Here is a 25642-nt window from a genome sequence, read left to right as displayed (position 1 = left end):
TGTCATATCAAGAACCTTTAACAAATAAAAAGCTTACCATGCTGAGAGTGTAATGGCCAACTAGTCCCTCTTCTTGTTCTAACTAAAGCATACCACTTGCAGAATGCCATACACAGGAGCAAGAAAAACCAGCTTCACTTCTTAACGATGTGTTTGCAGAATGCACACACCCAGGTAAGCAAACTAAATGCCAGCAGGTACTGAAGCACCAGGAAATGGTTGTTGCACAAAATCAATACATTTGCAAGGTAAGGAAGAGCAACTCAAGACACTGAAGTCGAGCAGCAAGAAAAGAAAACCAAACTAAATTTGTTGAATGTGATTTTGGTTAATGGCACTTGGATTAGACTGAGAGCTCTAGCCAGTGCTACAACACAAGTAGTAAGCAAACAGATTCTTTGCTAAAAACAAACTTCAAAGATCTTTAGATATAAGAGCTAGAAGATTTATGAACTGACAAGTTGTATATTGCTTTAAAGAAAGGGTCCCTTATGAGAGGCAGCCATATTGTTTGAAGAGACATTAAAAGCACAGAATGCCATCATACGAATTTGTATCAGTGCACTGGAATGAATATAAGCTGAGAGAAAGGCTGAAACTCTAATTTTTTAAACCTAATCCTCTGTAAGTCATGTAGCGTAAGCATGTTTGACTTCATAGTAGTAAGAAACTCAGATTCATAAAACAAAACCATTGGATTCAGAACCAGTTCATTTTTTAGGTCAGGCACAATTCTAGCTTTCTGGCAAGGTCTCAGCAAAGCTGCCTGTGTCCATGGAGGAGCAGGACACCCTGAAACATCTGTGGCCATGAGTAAGTCCACACCAGAGCAGGTAAATCTCAAAGCGTCTGTGGCCGCAGTGATGCCTGTGCCACAGCAGGTACACCTTGGAAGGGATTGTGGCCCAAGGGTAAGTCCACGCTGGAGAAGGTACACCTCAAAGCACCTGTGACTCTGGATAAAAGTCCATGCTGCAGCAGCTACACCTCAAAGCATCGGTGGCTGTGCATAAGGTCATGCTGGAGCACTTCAAAGCATGTAGCCATGGATAAACCCATGAGAGAGCAGGTACACCCCTGGAGGGACTGCAGTCTGTGGATAAGTTCAAGACAGAACAGGGGCAAAGGGAGGAGTTCGTGCAACATTAAACCCGATGGTCTGCTCCAAAGGGACCAGGGCTGGAGACTGTAATGGAAATACCTTTCAACTGTTGTAACCTGGGATTTGAGTTGCATGTTATAGGAATTACTATAGCAGGAACCACCTGAACCAACGGAGAACAAGCCTTACAAGAAGCAGTGCAAGTGCAGTGGTGACCTGAGCTGGCTTTGGTGCCCAATAACTCCACACAACACACCACCTCTCCTGTCCTGAGTGACCACCATAACAGATGGAGACCACAGTCATGGACTAAATGAACTCAAAGAACATTTTGTGGACATTTATGGACATTTTTCAGATGTTTCACAGGGGTGGTCCATAGACTAAGGGAATGATATCTGTGGATTTGTGCTGAAAACAGTGTTGATTATGCAGAGATGCTTTTGTTACTCTGAGCAGTGCCTACACAGCGTCAAGGCCATTTCTGCTCCTCACCCCACCAGCGAGCAGGCTGGGGGGGCACAAGGAGTTGGGAGGGGACACAGGTGGGACAGCTGACCCCAACTGATCCACAGGAGATTCCAGACCATAGGACGTCATGCTCAGCATATAAAGCTGGGGGAAGAAGGAAAGGGGGGATGTTTGGAGTGATGGTGTTTGTCTTCCCAAGTCACCGTTAGGTGTGATGGAGCCCTGCTGTCCTGGAGGTGGCTGAACACCTGCCTGTCCATGGGAAGTGGGGAATCAATTCCTGGTTTTGCTTTGCTTGCGTACATAACTTTCGCTTTCCCTATTAAACTGTCTTTAACTCAGCCCATGAGTTTTCTCGCTTTCACCCTTCTGATTCTCTCTCCCATCCCGCTGTGGGGGGAGTGAGCTACCAGCTGTGTGGTGCTCAGTTGCTGGCAGAGGTTAAACCATGACACTGTCATATTGCTGAAGAATAACTCAGAGATTTAGAATGGTCTGACTGTTTTGTGCAAGATATATTTTGTATATATCAAATTAACAAATAAGGCTGTAATCAGAAAGGCACACAGTTGGCCATCATAGAGTAAGGGCACCCTGGAACAATTAGGCCTTGATGTTTTGAGGATGCTCCATGTGCATTGCCAACTTGGCAAGAATACTCAAGGTCCATCAGAGAGAAAAGAAACATTAAGGATAATTGGACCTAAGAAATGCAGGATGTGACTGACAAAAAGAAACATCCTGCTCCAGAAGACACCAAAGGCCGGATGATTGCCAAAGAAGTACGAATTGGGGGGAAGGTAAAGGTGGCAGGGGGAGATCGCGACCTCCGACTCAATTCAAGGCTGGAAGAACTTGTCCCCCCACACCTGCAAGGAGCATGCATGCTAATCTACATAGCAATGGCAGCTAATTTAAATATAACTGGCCAATAGTAGATGAGATGGTGACTACTAACCAATGAATGTAAATTTAGGTGAGTTTTGACTAATCACGTAACAGAATAAATACATTGTTTTTCTTTGGTGTGGTGTGCTAGCTTTGTGGAATTACCACCTAGCACCCATCTTTGCGCAAATATGAAATAATTAACGTCTCTCCTGAGTGCGTGACTACTGGCTCATTGCACACCAGGAAATGAATCCGCTTTTTGGACAACAATATGCCTACAGGACTGCAGATCTCTCTCCAACTACTGTCGTTGCCTTCAAGCTATATCTAGTTTCTAGCGCTGGTGTAATAACATTTCAAAACCAAAACTGTAAGTGTTTAAAGACTAAAGCAATAATGTTAAAGCTCATTTAGTCTACAAAACATTCTACCTTACTGTGTAAGAAAGCAGTAAATTACCATGCCTGACTTGTATAATAAGAGAGCTAAGACTAAGCTTAGCACTGCTGGTCTGAGCATTCATTAAACCATGCTCCTACTACAGGTCTCCCTCTGCTTGTTTTTCAGCCCTCATAAAAATCTTCAAGTAACATGAAAAAGCATTTTTAAAAATATAAAAATGACATTTTCTGTTTCCTTGCTGTAGAACTTTAGGCTCACCCAGCTCCTCAAACGGTCAGGTTACATACTGCATGCAACAGGGAACGACACCACAATGCTTGGTTGCTGCCCCAATAACCTTGTGCTACTTTTCAAGCATGCTATGCTGGGAGAAAGGCAGCATGTATGCAGGCAGGGGAGCAAGTGCAGAACAGACCAAAGGTAGAGAGTACACCAGGCAGCATTCACTTGTGAACACAAGCCCACACTCCACAGAGCTCCTACAAAACAATTAAATGAGAGAACTTAACCCCATAGGTGATGCTTTGAAATAAATACCTAATAATCTTCTCTAGATTGCACTGCTTTAGCTAGTATACTTACAAGCAAGAGACAAGGAGCAGGAAGAATAACACAACAGGGTGGCAACCTTTTTCTTTTGTTTTGCTCATCGAGCAAACATGGTTCACTTCCCTGGCTAAGCATTTAGCCAGAAAAGATGATACCTCCCAGGGTAAGAAAGAAAATAAAATTCAATGCATCAGCATGCAAAATTAAACAAACCAAACAGATCCAAACCAAAGAATGAATGAAGGAAAAATATTTTTGCTATCGTTAAGCAAAAATCATCTGTGCAACGTTAAATCATCCACAAAAATATGACTTAGGGCTTGAGTCATCTCAATCTTATTGCTTAGTCACAGCATGTATGAAGGCAGTATTCATTCAGTACTGAACTTTACCTTAATACATTTAAGTTATTCCCTTTGTCCCTATACTTTCTGTGATGAAGTGGAAAGAAAAGGGATGAACCAAGGTCTAGAACAGAACAGATCTATACACAGTTGTAAAGTAAGTTCTAATACGCACCTTACAGGTGTTTTATTTGATAGCTGGGTGAATTATAAATTTAACCAAGACTCACAGTTATGAAATTTAACTAAAACAAGTTGAAGAAAGTTTATCAACTGTTTACTTTTAAGAATTTGAAACCTCCTTTCCCCACATTAAAATAGGCATGGCCTCTGGGAGCAAGAAATCACTTCTTGATATTGAGTTCTTTTAGAAATATAAAACAAGTATAATGCCAGCAAGATTCCTAACCATTCTTTCTAACCACTAGCGTTTCTTACAGTACATCCTTACAACTATCAACACAGTGAGCTTAGGAGAAGTAAAGTTAATACGTATTATGTTATGACATGACTGCATTTGACAGCAGGATGCACGGGACAGGAATGAGCTAGCACACCCAGGACACCTGAAAGCCACTGTCATTTCTGTTACTGGTCAGCAGCTGCTGCCCTGTGATCTAGTCGTGACCTATCTCCATCCTCTTCAAATGCCCTCTCTCCTGTTCAGTGGGACTTGAGGCTGCTCTGGGCAGCAGCTATCATGTGTAACTGTGTGTGAGATCCCTGAGGAAGCACTATTACAGGAAGCTTCATCTGACGCGGAGTAGAAAATGCGTGGTAAAACAAGAACATTATTTTCATTACTTAACAAGATGTTCTCACAAAAAAAGCACCTGTTTCTTTTAGCTGTAGCAAGTGATTGACTGAAATATCAGTAAGTTCTCTTGATCTTTTTCCCCAACAGAAGTTTCTCATCAGAAAACATGAGCAGGTTTGTTCCACAGAAGTGGATGAGGATTCTTCAAAAACTTAAATAGAAACTTGTTTTCAAGTCTTCAAGTTCAAATATTTTCACTAATTTGCTGAATTCAGAGAACTCTGAAGAAGGTGCCTTGACTTCATCAAACATTTCATTTTGCAGAAAAAGTCATGACTATCGATCTAAGGTTTAGCCCACTTGATAAAATTCTGTCATTGACTTTGCTTTTCTCATGAATAAATAAAAATTAAATTATCACAGAGCTTTGCAAGAGGGATGCAGAAAGATTGCTGAGGAACTGCAGTCAGGCTGCAGAGTCAGAAAAGAGGGAACTAGCATTTAGAAGAGCAGCCATTTGAAAAAGCATCCACCAAGCCAGTGAAACCCCTCTGGGTTTGGGGAGAAGGGAACCCCAGACCTTGCGTGTGAGTGCTTTGAGTGAGGAAAGGTGTGTGTGGCGTGTGTGTGTGTAGAAGGTGAGAAATCCAGTCCTCTGTTATTTCAGCCTGGGAGGTGCCAAGTGCTCATTTGCCTTTCTGCAACAACAGTATGGTGTAGTAACACTCATTATCCACTACACGTGATCACAACTTTCTATTTGATTTAGCAAAGCAACTGGATTCAGGTTTCAATGAAAAGGAGTAAGTTTGTTTTCATGCACACCAAAGGTATATAAACATACATTATATGACTTACCTCTATAGAGGTGTGAAAAATCTTTAGGAGATTCATCTGCCCAAGGCTGGGGGCGCAGATGTTGGACTAGATGGTCTTTAAAGGTCCTTTCCAACTCAAAACCATCCTATGATTCTATTCTATGATCCCTCTTATTTATTCTGACCTAGTCATCCCAGCCCCACTCTATAAGCAACAGAGAGAAATAGGCATTTCTAGGGCATGACTCATCTCACCTTCATGAGAAGATTTGAAAAAGGTCAAATGAATTCTTGTCTAGTAACATCCATTTCTCTCCACTGACTATGAAGGGGATGCTGCACAATTACCTCAAACACAGGCACACAAAACATGTGAGCAAATGCATCCTGCTTCTCATCTGCAGTATAAAATGACCTGTTCACAAAGACAGAAACCTACCAGAGGATATAAACAGCTTAATTAGAAAGTGGGATGAGCTTGGAGTGTTGCCTTGTTTTGTTTTTCATTAAACACAATGCTACAATTTTCTTCTCTACAAACAGTAAATAAAGCTAACGGGTCGCTTAAATCTTGCCTTGAAATGCATCAGGACGTCATCCCAGTGTGTCTACCTCAAAATGAGCATGGCTGGGAAGTCTGCATTTGTATGCATATCAGTTTCCAAAATTCTTGTGGCAGGCAGGAAAAAAAAAACCCACAAAAAATCTAGTTAGAAAATGTAATCTCACTTTCACAGGTTACACTGCTGTCAGTCTGAAGACTGGGCTGTGCATCAACTATCAGAGCGCTGAGGATCACTTTCAGTAGGGCAGGGAAGGTGGTGGAATATGTGGAGGTTTTCCTTTGCTTCCCAAAGTGGGATATGTAACATAAATGTCTATCCAAGACAGCTCAGAGTAATAGCACTAGGTCTGTGGGGAGCAGCCACACATATCACCTATGACTGAGGACCAGAGCTTGGATCAGTGAGAAAAACTACATGCTGCCATCTGATCATCTAGGACCCCAACAAATCCAACAAACAACTTTAGCACAAGCCTATATGAGACTGCCTGACAGCAGCATACACAGGATCAGCATCCTTTTTCACACACTGTATAACAAGCAAAGAAAAGTGACAGATTCCCCCCAAAATACTGTTATCAGACAAAGGGAAGATCTGGGATGGTTTTCTTTGCCATTTTAAAATGCTTTGCCCTCTTGACACAGCCCATCCAGTTCCTCAGTTGTATCTCTCCTGAGAAAAGGGCATGCAGCTGAAGTTGCCAGTGCTGAACAGACTGCCTGGCTTCAGTCTAGTTTGCACAAAAAGCAGCAGCAGAGATTTGGCAGCAGTGTCTTCAACAGTGGCTAGTAAGCAGCAGCCAGGCACAGGGCTGGAGGACTGAAGCTCAAAGCTGCACAGCAGATCACTGCATGGGAAGCGCTCCAGACTAGAAGGAAGCAGATGTAACTGCTAAAGATGACTTTATAGGACATGACACAAGACACAGATTTCCACTGAAGAAATACCTTATGAGACCTGAGGCCTCAACCAGTCTTCGTTAGCAATCTGAATTTTTCAAATGTAAAGGCTACCTAATGTACACTGTATTATGATGCTTTATGCTAACTATAAGAAAAGAATCACAAGCTTTCTCGCATATCCTTCTGGCCATGACCTCTCAAGGCAATTCCATGATACAATACTCATGGGTGCTGTACAAACAGCAGGAGGACATAGAACCCTCAAGAAGCAGCTCCTACTCTGACACAGACAAACCCTTAATCATTTCTCTTCACTTCAGATGCCTTTTGTTACCATACTTTATACCTCTCTCCCTCTTTCCAGCTAGATGCAGAATTCCAGCAGCACTACAAGCAAAAGAGTTTAAGGGCCTGGAGGTGGGCTTCCAGAGTTGCTACTTGTCCCAGAGCTACTCTTCCAAGCTTCGGGAAGAACAGGGGGTGGGCACCGGCACTATATTACTGATACACTACCTTTTAGGCGAAATGGCAAAAGAGTAATTATTCAGGAGAAAGACAACGCAGAGCTGCGCTCATGGGATATTAATCATAACTTGACCTTTCTGTAGCAGCTTTCTGCCTCCTTTTGGCCAAGATTTACTCCAGCAATCTGCACAGTAAGTGTTTTGGCCTTTTGATTGCATTTGCAATACAGACAGCTTATGCCACTTGAAACCATACCAAAATGTATCTTGATGTGAGGGTCAAACTACTCACGGGTCTGGGATTGAGATGGAAAGCATAGTTGATGCACACTTCTAGTAGGAAATTAATGAAAGATCTTTCAGAGGGGGACAAGTCATGTCTGAGATGGTCCAGTGTACACAGGGCCAAAGTTTGCCAGCATGGAAGGGATGGTGGCTCCATGTCCTCACCTGAGGAGCACGTCTCTCCAAGATGATGGGGACATAGTCAGGAGATGCTAATAGTAGTATCTCTTGCCACTGCTGCTGCCTCTTGCTAACCTACAGCAATCAGCCCACCATAACCTAACCTGTAAAGCCAAGTTCCTCATTTACCAATACAGGTTTTAGAAGCTAAGGATAAATTATTAACCAGGCTTCCATAAATGTATCAGTGTGAACACAGTTACATCTCTTCCAGTGATAAAATGCTGGATACCCACATTCCACAGCTGAGCATTTCTCCTTACATATCATGTGCAGCAACTATAATTTTATAGATGCCCTCAGGGAGTACATAGGAGTGATAAGGACAGTTTTAGCTTGGGACTATTGAAAGGTTAGTAAGATTTATCTATTTGATCACTGACTCAGAGCACAGAGATTTGTGGTAGGTTTTGTTATTTTCCCCACATTTATTAGTGTATCAGCTTGTTGTTGCACACAGCTCATGCTCTTCAGCTTAGCAGGCACTCTCAAAAGGATTCATGTGTGCACTTTGTCTGGGGCAGACTAACTTATCTTCCAAGAAAATCTGGAAAAAAATGCCTCCCTACATGATAAACCCAGATGGCTGAGGAAGAGAAAAGGACAGACATTTTTCCATGACTTATTCCAATAGTGGACCAAGTGATCTTCCCAGTCCATTGGTATTGGAACACCACTCACCAGCAAACAGTGCCCCACATTTCCACGTGTAGACTATTGGGTACTGATTATAACCATCTGGTTCCCCTTAGACACTGCAGAGGAAGAACCTGTCAGGACTGAAAGTCTCTTATTTTTTGACAGAAGAACAAGCCTCCCCAACTTAAAAAAAGTGCATGATTTTGACTCTATCTACATCTTTGTTCTTTTCTTTATCATTATTGCAAATCAGCATGCTCAAACACGCATCTTTTCCTATTTTATTTAAAGCCCCTAAAGTAATGTTTCCAGAAACCAGGGTAAATAAATGCAAACAAAAAAGAGGTCTTGACAAAAACACTTTCTGATCATCCGTAGTTAATATTCTGTAACAACTCCTGCCTTTACCACTTGTGAATATCGGTACTATTCCAACTCTCAGCAATTAAGCTCGTGTGCGTGCACACAAGCCCCTAGGCAATTGTTGCTATATTGTGAACGCTGTTCCTGGAATTCTTCAAGAAACAGAACAAAAACCCCTAAGGCATAAAGTCTTAGGCACAGCCTTCGGTACTAAACCAGATTTTCAACTGTCCAACACCTTAAAAATGTGTCAATTTTTACTCTGCTCACTTGGCAATAGGAGAAAGTTTTAAAAATATGCAACCACAAACGTTATTTTCCACAGGACTCCTGTTCCATTCAAGACACAGGAAAGATAACGGCAAGGCAGCTGCCCAAAATTTCTTCCAAGGTTCATTATTTAGCATATAGCCCATGCCTCATTTGTGGCACATTTTCTCACTCCTGAATACAGAATTAATAGAAGACTCGACGTTTTCTGTCATACTTGTACACATGTACCCAGGTACCTTACAAACACTTATCTGTATAGTATTTTTGATGTATTATCTTAAGTTTTAGATAGAAAAGCAAACTCCTTTAAGTTAATGGCAGGACAGGAAGGGAAACACTTTGGTAACTTAATATAATGGCTGGACACTCCAGTTACAGACAGCCTGATTTTTCAAGTATATCGAACAACCATAATCCCGTATGATTTTAAAGAAACTTACGGACTCCCAGCGCCTTTGAGTGTCAGGCCCTTAAGTATAACATACTTCACCTTGCTATAGAGAACAAGAACCCTTGAACTCATCCTCTTCTTTCCTTGCAAAGGCTTCCCTATGCCCTCCAAAAAGACACAAACCATCTTTTTTATGGAAAAAAGCCCCACATATATCCATTACATATTTTTATACATACATATGCACACATACACACACCATTGCAGAACTGTAGAGCAGTGATTCCAATATAAAGTGAGAGTGACACGGGTAAACTGATAAACTGGAAAACCAGTTATAAGCAACATGATTACATTTCTACATTCAAGTTCAACAGAGCATCTAAAATCAACTGGAAATCTGAAACTGTTCTCTGCAACATTTGTTTAAAAGCAGCAGCACTATTGTAAAACTAATCATTTCCAACAAAAGGATAGCAAGAGACACTAAGAAAGTCAGTTCCAGAAGCTAAATGGCCTTTCCAGCTGTGAGATGACATCTTCTTGGAAGACATTAAGGAATACATATTTCTATAAGCTTTTTTTATATAAGCTTTTAAAAAAGATGCAAACCCCCCCCCCCCCCCCAATCAAAGTAAGGTTAGAGTGAACTTTACTAGGGCTGTATAATGCAAAAGATGAAGCAGTAAAATCCAGCTAGTAACACACATTACAGTTTCAAACTGCTCTTTGAAAGCAAAAAATGTAACCAGAAGCCAACAACATAAGTAACATAGCTTTGTCTTCGTCACACATGATCTACTGAACAAAAAGCATAGCCTCATAAAGAACACACCTCAGGCTATTAAAAGCATATCAAAAGGTTAAAATATTCTCCTCCCATCTGAGGGGATTGTACTTAGTAACAGATTATTGAACCTTTTACTTCTTAACTACTCCAAACTTAACCCAAAAAAATACAGACCAACCCCAACAACAACAGAAGCTAGCCTGATCCCTTTTGTCAACCTGCACTCTCTCTGTAGGGGTAATTCAGCATTAAATACTTGTTAAAAATAATATCTGAAGACAACATTATCTTTAGTACTTTAATCCATTACTAAGAAAACTGCAAGATTTTACTGAAATACTAGATTAGATCACCCTTAGAAATGGCAGTTCCTTCCCCTCTTAAATGATGAGTCCTAGAAACTCTAAATTATTTTTTTAGCAATATATTTAGATTCACAGCCTTCCTCCCTCCACTCCTTCACTTCTTACATTTATAAATAAACTACCTGTAGCAATACTGAATAGTCTTTTAAAAATGGAAGCACAGTCCATTTCAAAACAATACAGAATGGCAGATGGAAGAACTTTTTAATTGAATTCAGTATTGTTTAGCAGCCTGTTTGATGGCACAACTCTGCAGCGCAGTTGTGCCAGTCCATAGGTCAAACACAGTATGAATTCAAACAGTCGCAGAGAGAGCACAGGATGCAGAGCGGTTTGCATATAACATCCTCAGTAAGGTTTCCTGCCATAAGGAAACATGTGGTGTTCAAGCAGGGAACACCACTCCATTAAACAACAACAACAAAAGTTTAAGCTTTCCTTGAATTAAATTAGAGCTCGAGCACTTTCTTTGGTGCATAGCAAGGGGAAGAGAAAAGGGGTGCAGGCTGAAATGTCCTTTCCTATGAAAAGGATCAATCTTTAGATCATGGAATTTTATGACCAAGACACGATAAACTAACTTTGAATTATTCTGGCTATGTTACCCAGAAGATTCAGTAAACTAATAAACAGACACACTTAAAAGTTTAATTATACTACAGTAATGATCACTAACCTGTGGAAAATGAGTGGATGGTCTCTCTGCTATATAGTTCAATGTTGCTAGCAGTACACCAAAAGACTGAGTGCATGAAGATACTGAAGTTCAACCAGCTGCAAAATAAATAAACTTACAGGACTGGTGTGCATACGAAGTGGTAGTGATATATTTGTTTGCTTTTTTCATGCTACAATAGGATTTGAATGTCCCACTACTGCAATGGGTTATGGGGACTACAGAAAACCTTAGGGAATCAATTTTTTAGTTTCACATGCGTCGGTACAAAAAGCTATCCCAAGATGCACTCCATCACGTTCATGAAAACCCAAGCCACAGTTAAGCCTCTTGTGCGAGGCTTACTCCCTCACAATTGTTCCAGTGTCACCTGAAAAATCACATTTTCTGCACACAGCTTGAATGCAGGTGCAACACGAATTCCCACAAAAAGGAATCCAGTTACTTCTTTATAGTGATAACCTCATTTCTCAACAGCAGCAACCTTTTTGGAAGGGATTTTACCACCAGAGCTGCAGACCTGTCAACTCTCATCCATAAGATTCATTCAATTCCCACCTTAGGCTCCCTTATTGGTCTGTCTGCTTCACAGCAACGCAAGCGCTTTCCCCCAATTTGTGAACTTGCATGAACAAAACATAGCTGGTCAGCTCATCACACACTTGGCAGATGAGATAATAGGGGAGGATAAAATCTTTTGTGCTGCACCACAACTTCACATCTCTCCTGGCCGTTAACTCCCTAGGAAGCCCAGTCCCCGGGTGTAGTTTCCTTGTGCAGACCCAATCCTTCCAAAGGACCTGATGTGCACAGGAAACATCCATCCCACAGCTCAAGGCAGAGGAACGTGTTCCCGGACACGACAACAGACACAAACCCACCCATCAGAAGGGAAAGCAGAGGTTTGGAGATGGCCTGAGCCAAGGACACCTTGCCCGTGTGTGAGCAAAATGTGATTTGCGTCAGCGGGACGGACTAGCATCTCCCTGGGATTGTAGGCAGATCAAGGCAAGGCTAATCCCTGAGGAGCTGGATGGGAGATGATCTCACCTGTGGGATGTTCTCCTCACTGTTTGTGAAGGGAGTAAGCCAGGATATGGAAAAATATAGTGTTTAAATAATAAAAAATAGAGCTGGATTGTTTATACACAGTACATATGTTTGCAAACAGGGAAGTCCTACCCATGAAGGCAAAAGGAGAGCCACAGTTAGATTTCCAGGTCTCTAGGTGTGGACTAAAATTGGTTTAATAAAAGAATCCACTGATCCTAGATGTATTGAGCGCTGCTGTTACAAACCACCTGACAAGAAGATTACTCACAACCTATTGCAAAGACAAAGGCAACAGAAGTATCTGAATGCCTTTAGACACTGGAACATACCCTCCAGCCTGGAGAAATAGATGAGAAATCAGGATTAAGTGACCACTTAATTGCTAGACACAGATTACTCAGATTACTCATTTTCCATGCTGACGCAAAATTGAGTAAATAGGAGTCAGACTGTCAAGTTCACCAGAACCCTGGGGAATACATAATACTCATCTTATATGTGTTTACGTATAGTATTAAATGAAACTATTCTCAAAATCCATCCATCAATTTACCTTCTCTGACATCTTGCTTGTATTGAGCACTCTGAAATTTTCATCAGCTTTTCAAATATTCTCGTCTCCTGTAGTAGCAGGCAAAGCTTATGACAACTCATTTAAAGGCATTTAAAGGTAAGACAGGTTTAAAATTATTTGGCTGTAACTCTTCAATCAGATTGTGTCCCCTCAGTAATTTATTATAGAAACTTCTAAAATAAAAGTTCCATCTATACAAGTAATTTCCATGTAAATTATTATAAAGCCACAAAATGCTTGAGAAGTTTCTTAAACGCTTTTGTTCTGTAATACATTGTCATGTAAGTAATCAGTTCACCACTGCTCATGAGAATCTCTATCGCCATGTAAAAATATGAAAAGTGACAATCCTCTGAAAGGAACAGGCAGACTGCTACTAAAAAGAAACCATTTCCACCACATGTAAACTGCAGCAAATCTCTTCGCTTCTCTATACTTCAGCTCCCAGCCTACACAGGGAGAACCCCTTCTCTTGCCTCAAGAGGTTATCTCAAGGAAAAATACATCAAGGATCATGAGGCTCGCCAATATTATGGGTATACCAGGCATTTCACCAAAATGCACACATTATGTCAAATTGCTAAAGTCCTCCATTTATTTTCTGTGGCAAATAGGGTCCCTTCCTTCTTGGTTTGCACTTAACATAGGTGGGCCAGGAAGCCTCTCCAACTTTTTTTTTTTCTATTATAAAAGGTCATTTTCCTAACAATTTTGTGAAGTTACCTATCAGAGATGAAGTTTTCCATGGTACTTATGTTGAGGTTTGGGGACATATTTTAGCTAAAATTTATTTTAAAAGCAAGGGAAAAAACCCCACCACATTGCTCTTTCTTTGTCATAGGTCCATTTTCACAAATTCACATACAAGTTGAAGAACAGGGACTTCAAACATAAACAGGATAGGGAGAATTTTCTATCAGGTAATATCTTTCTGCAGATGCTGTTAAAATTAATCTGGTTAAAACCACATTTTAGGCTTCTGGAAGAAGGCGTAGCTCATACAAATTTGATAAAGACTTGCTAGAGCTACCAAATACACGAAGACAGAAATTGTCCAAGGGTCAAATTTTGGCTGATTTGGGGGGAATGAGAAGGAAAATTAAAAACAAAAAAACCAAACCAAAACAAAACCCACAACTCCACACAAAATGAAAAACACCCTGTGTGCAAGACATACTGGACAACCTGATTTGTAAGAACTGCTGGTTATGCCATTTGTAATACATCTTAATCAACCAATTCCATCTGTTCTCATCCTTACCAGAAGGGAGGGTCTTTCAAGACTTTTCCATAAACATCTGTCTCATCCCTTAAGCAATGAAATTCAAGTTTCTGGGGCAGCTGACACTATTTGCTTAGCAAAAAGAAGGAATGCTACACACCAAAACAAATAATTCATTTGATGACTTTCTTGTCTGAACTATAAGTAGTTTAAAAGTTAATTAAATGGGTAGACTGAGAGAGCAAGGCACTGAAAGCTAAGACTAATACCCTGGGTATCAATATAGAAACAACTCCATTCAGGATGTTTCAAAAAATTTAGAAAGCTTGCTTTGATTTGTAGACTTCCATCAGGTCTATTAATTGCAATAGTCCAGATACAAACTTTATTGAGGAAGCACAGGGCACTGATTCCACTTAGTTAAGGAGTTATGGAAAATTGTGTGGAGGAAAATGAAGGTATTCAGTATTTGCCCCATTCCTTCTGTTCTTTCATAGTCAGAAACGCCAACCTCTCTAGACCTTTTTTTCTGACCTAACGTGAGTGCTCTTATGCTTTGCTCCCAGAGAACATGGAAAACTGCACTAGCACAGGTCATGAAATGTCATTGCAAAGTAACATGGTTAATGGTTGTAAGCCTTAAATACTATTATGCTGTTTCCAGCTTGGCTGACTGCTCTCCTTCAGTGAGTGGGTAACCTGTCGCTTTTTTTTTTTTTTGTCACAGCTTCCCCCCACCCCAGCCCCTGAAGTCACCAGACACACACATGCTTGCAGCCTTTTAGTGTGGGGAAGGTGTAACAGTATTTTGGTAGTTACTTTGTCCTTAGTGCTCTACTGGAATATAAGAGTGAAGAACTATCGTACTGGGAGTTGGAAAAGGGACTCTAAAGATGAAATAATTAGAGCTGTGAAAAATTATCTGTTTTTTCTAGAGCTTGAAGCAATTATTTTCTTTGGGTTGCAGTCATCATGACTGGAATAATCATTCTGTTCAAACCCACCCTAGAATAAAACCCATTTTTAATGGGTTTCAGTATAGATTTTATTCCAACCCAGAACTGCCACAAACTTTGGAAAGCCTACTTTGATTTTCAAGCTTGTCATTAAAATCTGCCTCCTTGAACATACACATATGTCAATTTCACATAATTTGAGTTTTCATAGAAGACTGAGAACTACCAGCCTCCAGCATATTTCCAGATGCGCGGGGTGTGCATATATGAGTAAGTGTCCTTGTGCGTGAGGGAATTAACCATTTGAATCTGTGTCTGGAAGGACTCCCCCCCCCCATCCATTGTGCCAGGCAGAATTCTTCATGAGAACAAAGAGCCCAGTTTAAACTGCTTTAAACACAGGGATCCAGCTCCTCTGGTAATATAAACTGATATGGCTCTTGAAGGAATAAGAATTGTCATTAGATTGTTCACTTGGGTTCAGTTTGGTTCAGCTCCATTCTTAGTTTTCCTCAAACTCAACGCTTTAATACAACATTTTGTTACAACTGTTAGAGGGGGGGAAAAAAAAAAAAAAGAAAAAAGTCTCAGGTAGCCAGGGAGTTGCAATAAACCAGCACAGTCCCTGACCACATTGAAGCATACTCTTCCTCTGCTAGAATCACTGGATGCCTTTTCAGCCAAAGTCCACCAAAAAGCATAATTGGTAAAATTTCTATTTATTTCTAGAGAATCCTGGACATCAAGTACCACATAGCATTTTGTTACAATACTGTCATGATCATTACTGCTCAACTGTTCCAATACATTGTCTCATGCTGATCTTCCATTTACATTTCTGTATATGATAGTGTTTCAAAACACAGTTGGAGAAGTCAGCCTCTACTACTGAAGGTCATGCTACTGCAGTGCAACAAAACCCACAGGCAGAAAGCAAAAAATATGCTGTATATGCTGTGTATTTATGAATCAACATCCTCAAACTCCAACAGGTATTAACCAGAGGTGCAGCAATAATAAATCAGGTGGGTTAACACTGTGGGATTCCTTAAATAATAACAGAAAAGTTGTACTGTATTAATAGTCAATGTAGGGAATATGGTCATGGTCCCTTAATTCAAGGATGTAGAAATTTTGTAATACAAAAGTGGCATCTGGCTAATACAGAAACATATGCTTGAATGCTGACTCTGACTAACTAAAAGATTCTCCTTACTTTTAGGGAGCCATGCACTCAGCCCATTTTCTTTTCGCACCACCCATATTCACCAGTAAAAAACCAGTATCATACCACAGGGAGTACACTTTAATATTAGAGGTATTTTCCACCATTATTTTAAGATATTCTTTCAAAAGAGCAAGTTTCTGTCTAAGCTATGTAGCTTTTAAAATGAACCACAAACTACTTAGGTATAGTAGGTCCTTCAAAACTAAACAGAGAAACCCACTGGGAGGCAAAAAGAAACTCTTTCTAAACCACAAAACACAGACTGTTAATTGTCACTGGCCTCCTGCTTATTCCCTCCTGCCCCTTGAGACATGATATTGCATAATCCTTCTGCTGCTACTCTTTTGCCTAAAAACTGCTATTTAGGTATGCGCCTTAGCATTACAGTAAAAGAAAACACCTCATGATCCCATAAAAGGATGCCAGAATTATTTATCCCCAGGAACCCAAACATAACACACTTTTAAGACCTCATATATGTATTTGTAGTGCTTTCCTTCCCAAAATGTTGTTCAAATATCTGCTTACGATACTGAAAGAAGAATATCTTGCTGTGTATATTATCCTTTATGATTTACAGGTCTTTTGATTTTCCTCTCCAAAATAAAAAAAAATAAGTGGAAAGATAACAAGGGGGGACCTTACATTGACAGCAAGGCTCAAGAATATTTGCAGTAACAAAAAGAAAGCTTTCAGCCTTCTCTCACATAATTTATGCACCAATAACTGAGCATTACTTCATTGCTGTCCTCAAGCTTAACTGTCTGAAGGCATTCGTACAGTTATCTAACAAAAAATTCTGTTTGTGAATCAACTTGAGAGTTTTCTATGTATATGAACATATACATATTCATTCTTCTTGTATAAAGCTACAGCTTTCATACTATACAGACTACAGCTGAACTCTTAATGTTGAACTTCTGAGTGTCTTTTATTGTCTTGACTCATTTCATGCTTGTGCTCTGCTCCCTCTGAAGTCGAAGTGGTGAGATTCATCCACCTGGGAGCATGCAGTAGACCCCAGCGTGTTCTCTGCCCACCATCACTGCATCTTCACCTGATGCAATGAGACAACAGGAGGGACAGAGCACTCTGAAGCCAAAAGAGGAAAACCACTCTGTTGTTTTTCCTCTGGCTTCAGCTTGCACTTACGTGAGAAGTATCTCCACTGTAAAACCAGTGACAACAGTAAGACAAGTAGCACTGCTCCATTTAGTGATCCCTGCCTTGTTACTGGTTTGGTTTTTTTTTAATGGGGAATTCAAAGGACAAAAGAAAGTCACATCCCCAGCTACGTGAAGCTGCCACGTGGTGATACGTTATTCTGTCCCTCTTGCCATTCCTCTGCTCCTCAAATGTCACGGTGAAAATCTTCAACCTGGTCTCATTCCCTCACCATTAAGAAGAGCCGGAAGGTTAAGAGGGGAATTTTTGAGAATGTAAAAAATAAAGGCAGTTTCAAAAAAGTGCAAGTTTTATACATCAGGTGCAATCTACTTCCAAGCAAAATCAGAAGGATTGTATCAAGTCAAAAGACAAGAGTGTCAAACAAGACTTTACTTCTGGCTTTTAGGGCAATCAAAAAAAACCCATGTATTACACACACTACTTAAACTATTTCACCATAAACAGCTTGTGCAATTAAAGTTCTCTCCTTTTTTCATTAATTCATGGGGGTTTCAAATTTGAGATCAGCTGTTTGTGTGCTAGCGATACAAATTAACACAAACACACCCCAAACAAACTTGCAATCCATGCTATGTTGTCTCATGGCTATGTTTTCAGTATCAAATTATATATGATGTTGCCCAGATTTAAGGTTAAGAAACAGTTATTGCTTTTCTAACATTACTTTTTCAATTAAAGGGAGGTCAGGCTAATAAAACATCATTTGTGATATTGCTATACATTTTAAGGTGGTGTGCTACAGACATAGCAAGTCTCTGAATTGATCTGCAGTGCATTTAAAATTAAGTTAATGAAATTAATCTATCTCGAGGAACAACACTGACTCAGATCAATCTCATCAGAAGCCAACATGTGAACGAGTGCAGAGGTTCAATGAATCAAAGCCAGAATCTTCATGATGGAAGCAGGCACAGGAACAGGCCAGAAAACAGACTGAACTTGTTCAGAAAGAGAACTTTCAGCCAGGTCATTTCAGTAAAGCAGTAGAAGGCAAAGGCTTCTAAAACAAGATAAAAGAAAGCCCACAGCTCTTTTTTGTTTTGCTTTTAGCCAGGAGCAAGTCCTTCAATCTTGAGTCTGGGAGAGAAAAAGCAATCCTCAGAAGGTGGCAAACTGTTTGGAAAATGACTCTACAGCACTATCTTTGAAGCGGAGGTCTTACTCTTAAGCATAAAAGCACCAAGTATGTAGAGTATTTCTAAACATGCCCAAGGCTTAACTCCGTTCTGAAAAGCAATGAACTTCAAAACAGTACCTTGTGACTGATGTACAAGTTTTACTACTGGATGTTGCGCATCCCTGATTCATGCAGGGAGGTAGATTGTAACTGAGTTTCCTCACACAAGAGACATACCACTACTGGAACACCGTTCCAAGCAGAAGCAGGATTCTGTCCAGGATTGTGCCTGGACAACGGTCAGGCATTGTCCAGGCCACTGCAGATGACCATCTACAACGGTGATTGTAGACTGTCAATTAAAACCATCTACAATCTCATGGGAAGCTGAAGGACATGGACAACAAACACAAATCCTTCACAACATTTCTTTTTCCTTATTTTCCTCAAACCCCAACTTTACTCTGAAAAGTAACAGTAGAAACACCCGTAGCAATCATCAGCATTATCCTCACTAAATTAGTGAGGAGGCTTTTGCAGGTATCAATGGTTCATGTCTTCCATCAAGTCTAGAGCTGAATGCTTACTTGCTCTTACTTCCAAACACAGTCTTTTCATATTTGGAAACATGGTGTGGCAAACTACCATTAAAACTTTTGCACAAAATTAATCAGAAGTGAGCTCATAATTGCAATTCAGATATAAACAATATCACAAACAATATCACAAACAATATCACAAACAATATCACAAACAATATCACAAACAATATCACAAACAATATCACAAACAATATCACAAACAATATCACAAACAATATCACAAACAATATCACAAACAATATCACAAACAATATCACAAACAATATCACAAACAATATCACAAACAATATCACAAACAATATCACGTTATTTATTTAAACACTTCATTGAGAAGGTGCACTTTCAAAACTCATGTCCCACAGATCATTTTGACATGTTTCTGCTCCCTTCCACAATAGAAATGAAATGTCATCAGCAAGGTCGCGGTTCAAAGTGATTTCAGCGCAAACTGGAAATTCCTGCCAAATCAGAGATTGTCTCAAAAAAACCCCCCGCAAACAAAACTTAAGAAAAGGTTTGATCAAGAGGGACTTGTACCTTATCACGGATGATACTATTTAAACAATTCCCTTAAAGATTCTCACAATCATAACCAAAACAAACCCCTGCCTAAAGACATTCAGGAAAAACAGGAAACTCAAAGGAATATTATTTCTCATATGAAATGCTGACTGCCCAAATACTGGGAGAATGCGCAGTTAAATTTGCCTAAACAGCCTCCATTCAGGTTCTGCACTTAGAAAAGCCAAAGCCAGACAAATGTATACTAATGAAAGCTCAGGGTTTACAAATACGCCAGCAGCACCATGGCACGCAGAATTCCTCACACCCTAGTCATTCAGGGCACTCCTTACTCACCCCAGCGCCAGCCAGATGACACTTCTATTTGCAAAGGTTACTCATACTTCTCCACCCTTCTTTGCTGCCATAATCATTTCACAGCAGAAACAGAAAATACCAAGGAGGTATAGCCTTCTCCCTTATCAGTCTTCTGTCTTACCTAATAAATCATTATTCTCCAGTGCATTAATAATTTTTTTTTTCTGCTGACTGCATCCCACATGTCCATATTGTTCTGATAGCAAGGGTTTCAAAACTAGACAGGGTTAAAAACAACAGTCCCACTGAAAACTTAGCTACAGCTTCGTTATTTTTTCCCCTCTAAAATTTAACACTGGTAATAATAATGGAGAGGGCTCTAATCTAGATACAGATGCCAACAGTTAATAGACCTTTTCACTACTATATCATCTTAGTCTACTTAAAATACATCTACAGACCAAAGGGGTAGAAATACTCCTGGAGAGAAGTACGGACTTGGACTTTTGTCATGCTCTGGAGTTAAAGTACAAGAAGCTGTTTTAATAGTTAGCAACTGTGAAAAATGTTACAGAAACAGCAGCTAGTATAGAAAAAGCTGTTAGAAAAAGTGCCTTCTGCAATGCAACATATCACTGCAGACAGCCATGTTGCAATTTTTTACTATTAATCTCCAATGTAAAACCCAAATATGTTTTGAACCTACAGGTTTCAAGAATACTCACTTTCATCATATTCCAGTCTTCTGGATTACTTTACACAAGATGAAGATTCCCCATTCCCGATACAAATCTCATGTTCTCACCTGGCCACGTTAATGCACTCCGTAACTCAGTACTATCGCTGCACTAATGCCTACAGTGAATGGATACTAACTGCTACACCAGGTCTTTATTTAACCAAATGCATGACTCACACTTCTCTTAGCTTTCCGAAGTCACACATGTGTATAAGTGCCTGGCATCCTTGACATCATTAGCCTATTTATTATCTTAAGCAGGTTTAATATTGCAAGAATGGGAATTCAGTTCCTTATTTCCTCCATTTTTCTCTTCCCCAACCCATCAGGCACTAGGGATTTTGTGCAAAGATTCAGGAAAAGGAATGAGGTTTTAGAAGCGATATTAAGTACATCTCTTCCTAAGCCTGACCTTTTCTACAGTTCTGCAGTGCCCCCAGAAGTAAGGGGACAGGCTCAGATTCAACTCATATACAACTGTTTAAAAAGCCATCAACTGTGCCATGTAGTAACTGCAAATGAAAAATACCATCACCAAATGACAAATGGCTTGCTTGCGAACAGTGCTTTCTCCCAGAAATCTGTCTAATAGCAGAATCCTTGGAAACAACGTTCCCGTGGTCATGAACATTTGCTTCCATGGTATTCAGATAATACCCTGCAAGTTCTGTACCATACATATAAAACCCCATTTCTTTCAAGCTCCACTCTCCTGTTCGACCCCTGGAAACGCATTGGTGCTGCATACAATCCCTGCATTGTCCCCATCCCTGTAATACATCACATAAAAACTTCGAGACATTCATGCTGCCAACATGTTTTCCTCCCACCTGCCGATACACTGCTACATCCACACTTTGCAAGGCTGTACAGGTGAAAGGTATTAGTCTAACCCAAAAGTTACACCTGTAGGGGAGAGATACTAATAAGTTCAGCTGCATTCAGATCACAAGTTATCCCAATACATAGTGCAATCACTCCTCAAAGCACGGTCTTCCTCACATGAAATGGCTGTGGTGAAAGGTAATCTCTCACAAAAAAAGCTGTGACAAATTCATCTGGAACCAAGACAGAGCAACTGAAAAGAGAATTTATATGTCAACAGCAAGGGATGCCCAAGATAATGTAAATATTCCAGAGATGCGTTGAAGTGAAGATGCAGAGCAACACTCTTCAAAATAAATAAATAAATTAAGTGCTCATTTAAGGAGACACCTGTTAATACTCATTTGTGGAATATGGTACAAACCACAATGGAATTTTGTTTTATTTCTGATACCCATTTATGTTTCTAAGCAATACAAAATGCATACCCAGGGAAAAGTTACAGTGAAAATAAAAAGGTACAGATCAGAGTAATTGAATTATGAAGAAATATCAGTGCAGGCTGAGGTAAAGATAAAAAAAATGGACTAATTCAGTTCCTGAGCAATTGATTCTGTTCTGAAGCTGTGCTTCAGCATATGGAAAGCCACACAGAACAGGGCCACTCGGTCACACCCAGGACAGACTAAGATAGAAGCTTAAAAAGACCTTTTTTACAGCAGAGCCAGGCTGTTTGGAACAGGAAGAAGGCAGAAGGCTTCACTGGCATATATTGTATGTATACGTTATGTTCCTTGGTATACATTGTCTGTATATGTTTATATGGTCCTTCTATATAACTAGATGAGGAAAAACTGCTCTAAAGATCCCAACAGAAATATGCAATATCAAATTCTTGCACCTACCACAAATCCACCTCCTACCTACTGCCCTTGGAGTCAAACCCACGCTGCTCTTCAAGGTCTACTCTTCCAGCTGTTCTTACCTATTTTGCTTTCCTAAGTTTCCAGGCTCTGGGACAGCACAGCAGCACGCTCATCCCTGGCATGAAGGAAGTTTGATTAGAAGGCAGAGTAAATGTAGGCAAGGCAATAAAGAACTGGGAAACAAAGGGCTCGGTCACTGAGCAATCCTGCACTGCAGCTGTCTTCAGCTGTCGCTCTATCAAATGGATTCCCTTCCTCCCTCCCACCCCGCAAGACCAAATGTCTTACTAATAGACTGCAGTTAATCATCAGCTATGAAATTCGTCTCTTTTGATAAGGAGATTTAGAGGAGAGCACGTTATGTAATAAGAATATATTTTGTAGATAGGCAAATGACTAGATGACTGCAACATCACCCTGAAAATTGTTTAGTAAGATCCTTCATACCTACTGTTTTTCCACTCTAAAAAATATAGCTACAACCCCAAATTCACATGGAATTTTGGTTAAATAAGCATTTCTCCATGCCAAAAAGAATGTAAGATTTCAACTACCATGAAATCTATAAAAGTCAAAACATGCTAGTAAGTATTTTCTAAGGGTAAACATAGTGCTGAAGACAGCTTAGAAACATTAACACATTAAAATCACTTCAAATGTTTAAAAATGCTGATATTGTCTGGAAATCATACCCACACCTCCAGCCTTACAAACCACATTCCTCAAACCTTACTCAGATCAACAGCAACTCTCGTCGCAGCTCTCACCTTCCAGATCTTCACTATAATCGCTTAGATGCAAAACAGAAGTGCAGAGACCCCTGTAATTGCATTTGGGGAATAATTTATATTAGCAATACACAGAAAAGCACGTAGCCAAAGGCTAGCCACTGATATTATCAAGCCCTTTTACATCAAAAAGCTTGGGGGAAGTGAAGAAAAGAGGGAGTATATAGAGGATATGCTCCCAGAGATGACACAGCTTTCCTGATTATATGCCTAATGGAGGTAATGAGTTCATTAGGATCACCTGTTCCAGCCTCCTCTACAGATAGCCCAGAAGATTTCCCCATACTAAGGCCTGTTAAAAACAGACCTGCCTTTCGAAAAAACATCCTTCGTTTAAAGTTTTTTAATGAGGAAAAACTTTAAGAACCTATTAGTCTAATGAGTGCTGTTATTTTAAAAAACTGCACCCTGTGTCTAGCTGCAGGATGTCCAACTTCAAATTTCCAACACTGGGTGTTGTTAAACCTTTTCTCCCTTCAGTAAAGGGCCCATACTTCACCTTGACATTCCTAGGCAGTGATCCAGTCACTTTTTTCTTTCTTTTGGATCCACTCAAGACAACATATGCTCCGAGTAGCTTGACAGCAAGGGGGCTTTTAAACATTTTATATACTGCAGCGGGCTGCACCTTGCACACAAATCACTCACCTGAAGCGCGTACAGCAAAACAGTAACACCTGTGCACCTCACAGAATTTTCCCACCTGCTCCTCTATCTGCTCACATCAGGGGGCTACTCCCTGGCTGACCTCTCATCAACCTGTGCCAAGTTTTTTCCAAAAATCACTAACTCTGGGACGCAGAATCCCCTAACTCACTGTTCCTTGTAGTATGACTCCGCGCTGGGTATGCTAAAAGGTGTACTGGCTACCTGCACTCAGTAACTACAAAGTAACCCAAGCTACTTTATGTAAGTGGTTCTCAGTCTCCATCATTTACTCCTTTCTTCGTACAGTCGTATCATAAAATGTAAGTGTAGTAAGTAGCCTATATTTTTCAAAGAAAAAAACCTGGAAGAAAACTTCAGGTAGCACACAACTGAGAGCAGATCTTCACCCGAGGGCCACAGAGCCACTCACCTGCTCAGTGACGAAGAGGACAAACAAGCTCCCGTTCCATATCACCCCTTCCACCGACCCGTAACCGCGAACGGCATCACCGACGGGCAAGATCCGCCACCTTCCATTTTCACGGTCACGTACGGTAAAAAGCATTAAAAGAAAAATAAAAATAAATAAAACCCCACCCAACCACGCGGGTACCTCCCGCCAGGTTGTTAGTGCCAGAAGCCCCCGCTGTCCCCACGGGGGGAGCCGGGCTGGTGCAGCCCCCGCTCCACCGGGACCGCGCCGCAGGCTCCGTTCTAGTCCTTCTCTCGGGGGGATAAACCCCAAAACAACAAGAAAAAAAAACCCAAACCAAAAAAAAAACCCCAAACCCCAAACCCAAACAGTTGCTGTTAAGAAAGAGGGACTTACCAGGAACCTCGGCAGGAGAAGGAAAATACCTACAAGCAGCAGCATCCCCGCCGAGGCTGCTGATGGCAACTCCGCAGCTCGGAGGAGCCGGGAGGTGAAGTCCCGCTCCCGCCGCCGTGGAGCTCAGCTCCCGGCTCGGGCAGGGAGCTCAGACCCCCCCCTTAAACCTCCTTACCCCCCCCCCCGGACCCAGGGTACGGGCACAGGCTGGCCCCGACTCCCGCAGGTACCAGCCCTGCGGCAGCCAGCCTCGCCGCTGCCCCTTCCCCTCCCCGCAGCCCAGGGCTCCCGCTCCGCTCGGGGAGGGCTGGGAACCACCCGGGGGTGACTCACCACCGACAACGGAGCCGCCTTCCCCGACCCCCGTCCCTCCCCGGCAGAGCCGAGCCGTGCCGTGCCGTACCCTCCGCCGCCGCCCCGCAGCGCCTCTCGCCGGCGGGAAGGGGCCGGACCGGGGCCGTCCCGTTCTCTCCCTTCTTCTCCTCCCGCTCCCCCCCCTTGGCGAAGAGAGCGGGGTGGGGGTCTCGGCTCCGTGGGGTGAGAAGCCGGGAGGTGTCCCCGGCCGATGGGAGATGGGGAAGGAGGCGCGGGAGGGTCCGCGGTGCGTTCGTTGCGCGGGGCTCGGGAGGCGGGTCAGGGGTTTCTGGGAATGGGCTTGGAAAAGGGAGGGGGGGGGGGGGGAAGGGTGTTACTTTGCAGTTTTACGGGGTTTCAGCCATTTAGTAAATAGGAGCTGGATCCGTTCTGTGCGCGTCCAAATGGCAAAACGGTATTGAAGCGTATAAAAAAAAAAAAAAAAAAAAAAAAGGCACTTGCCGTAGCTGTCCTCCCTGCAGCCATCTACAATAGTTCTTAAGATTCATGACCATCACTTCAAGGGAGCTAGATTTATCAAGCGGC

General features: G+C 41.3%; 1 protein-coding gene across 3 annotated transcripts in view; it reads right to left on the bottom strand.

Annotated features, from left to right (window-relative positions):
- Positions 1-25124, bottom strand: part of SYTL5 (synaptotagmin like 5) — a 92982-nt gene extending 67858 nt beyond the window's left edge. Inside the window, exons 1-2 of one of the 3 annotated variants that reach the window (XM_075033549.1) lie at positions 25076-25124; positions 24344-24443 (exon numbers count right to left, since the gene is read on the bottom strand). The gene's annotated coding sequence lies outside the window, so the exon portion shown is untranslated. Of the gene's footprint in view, positions 1-22536; positions 22593-23244; positions 23494-24343; positions 24444-24742; positions 24904-25075 lie in introns of those variants that run through there. The other 2 variants (XM_075033551.1, XM_075033550.1) reach the window with 2 other exon arrangements.
- Positions 25125-25642: the final 518 nt, after the last annotated feature.

This window comes from Buteo buteo, chromosome 8 (genome assembly GCF_964188355.1).
Source record: "Buteo buteo chromosome 8, bButBut1.hap1.1, whole genome shotgun sequence".
Lineage (NCBI taxonomy): Eukaryota > Metazoa > Chordata > Aves > Accipitriformes > Accipitridae > Buteo > Buteo buteo.
The sequence above is the reverse complement of the archived record's forward strand: the minus strand, read 5'-3'. Positions and strand labels throughout refer to the sequence as shown.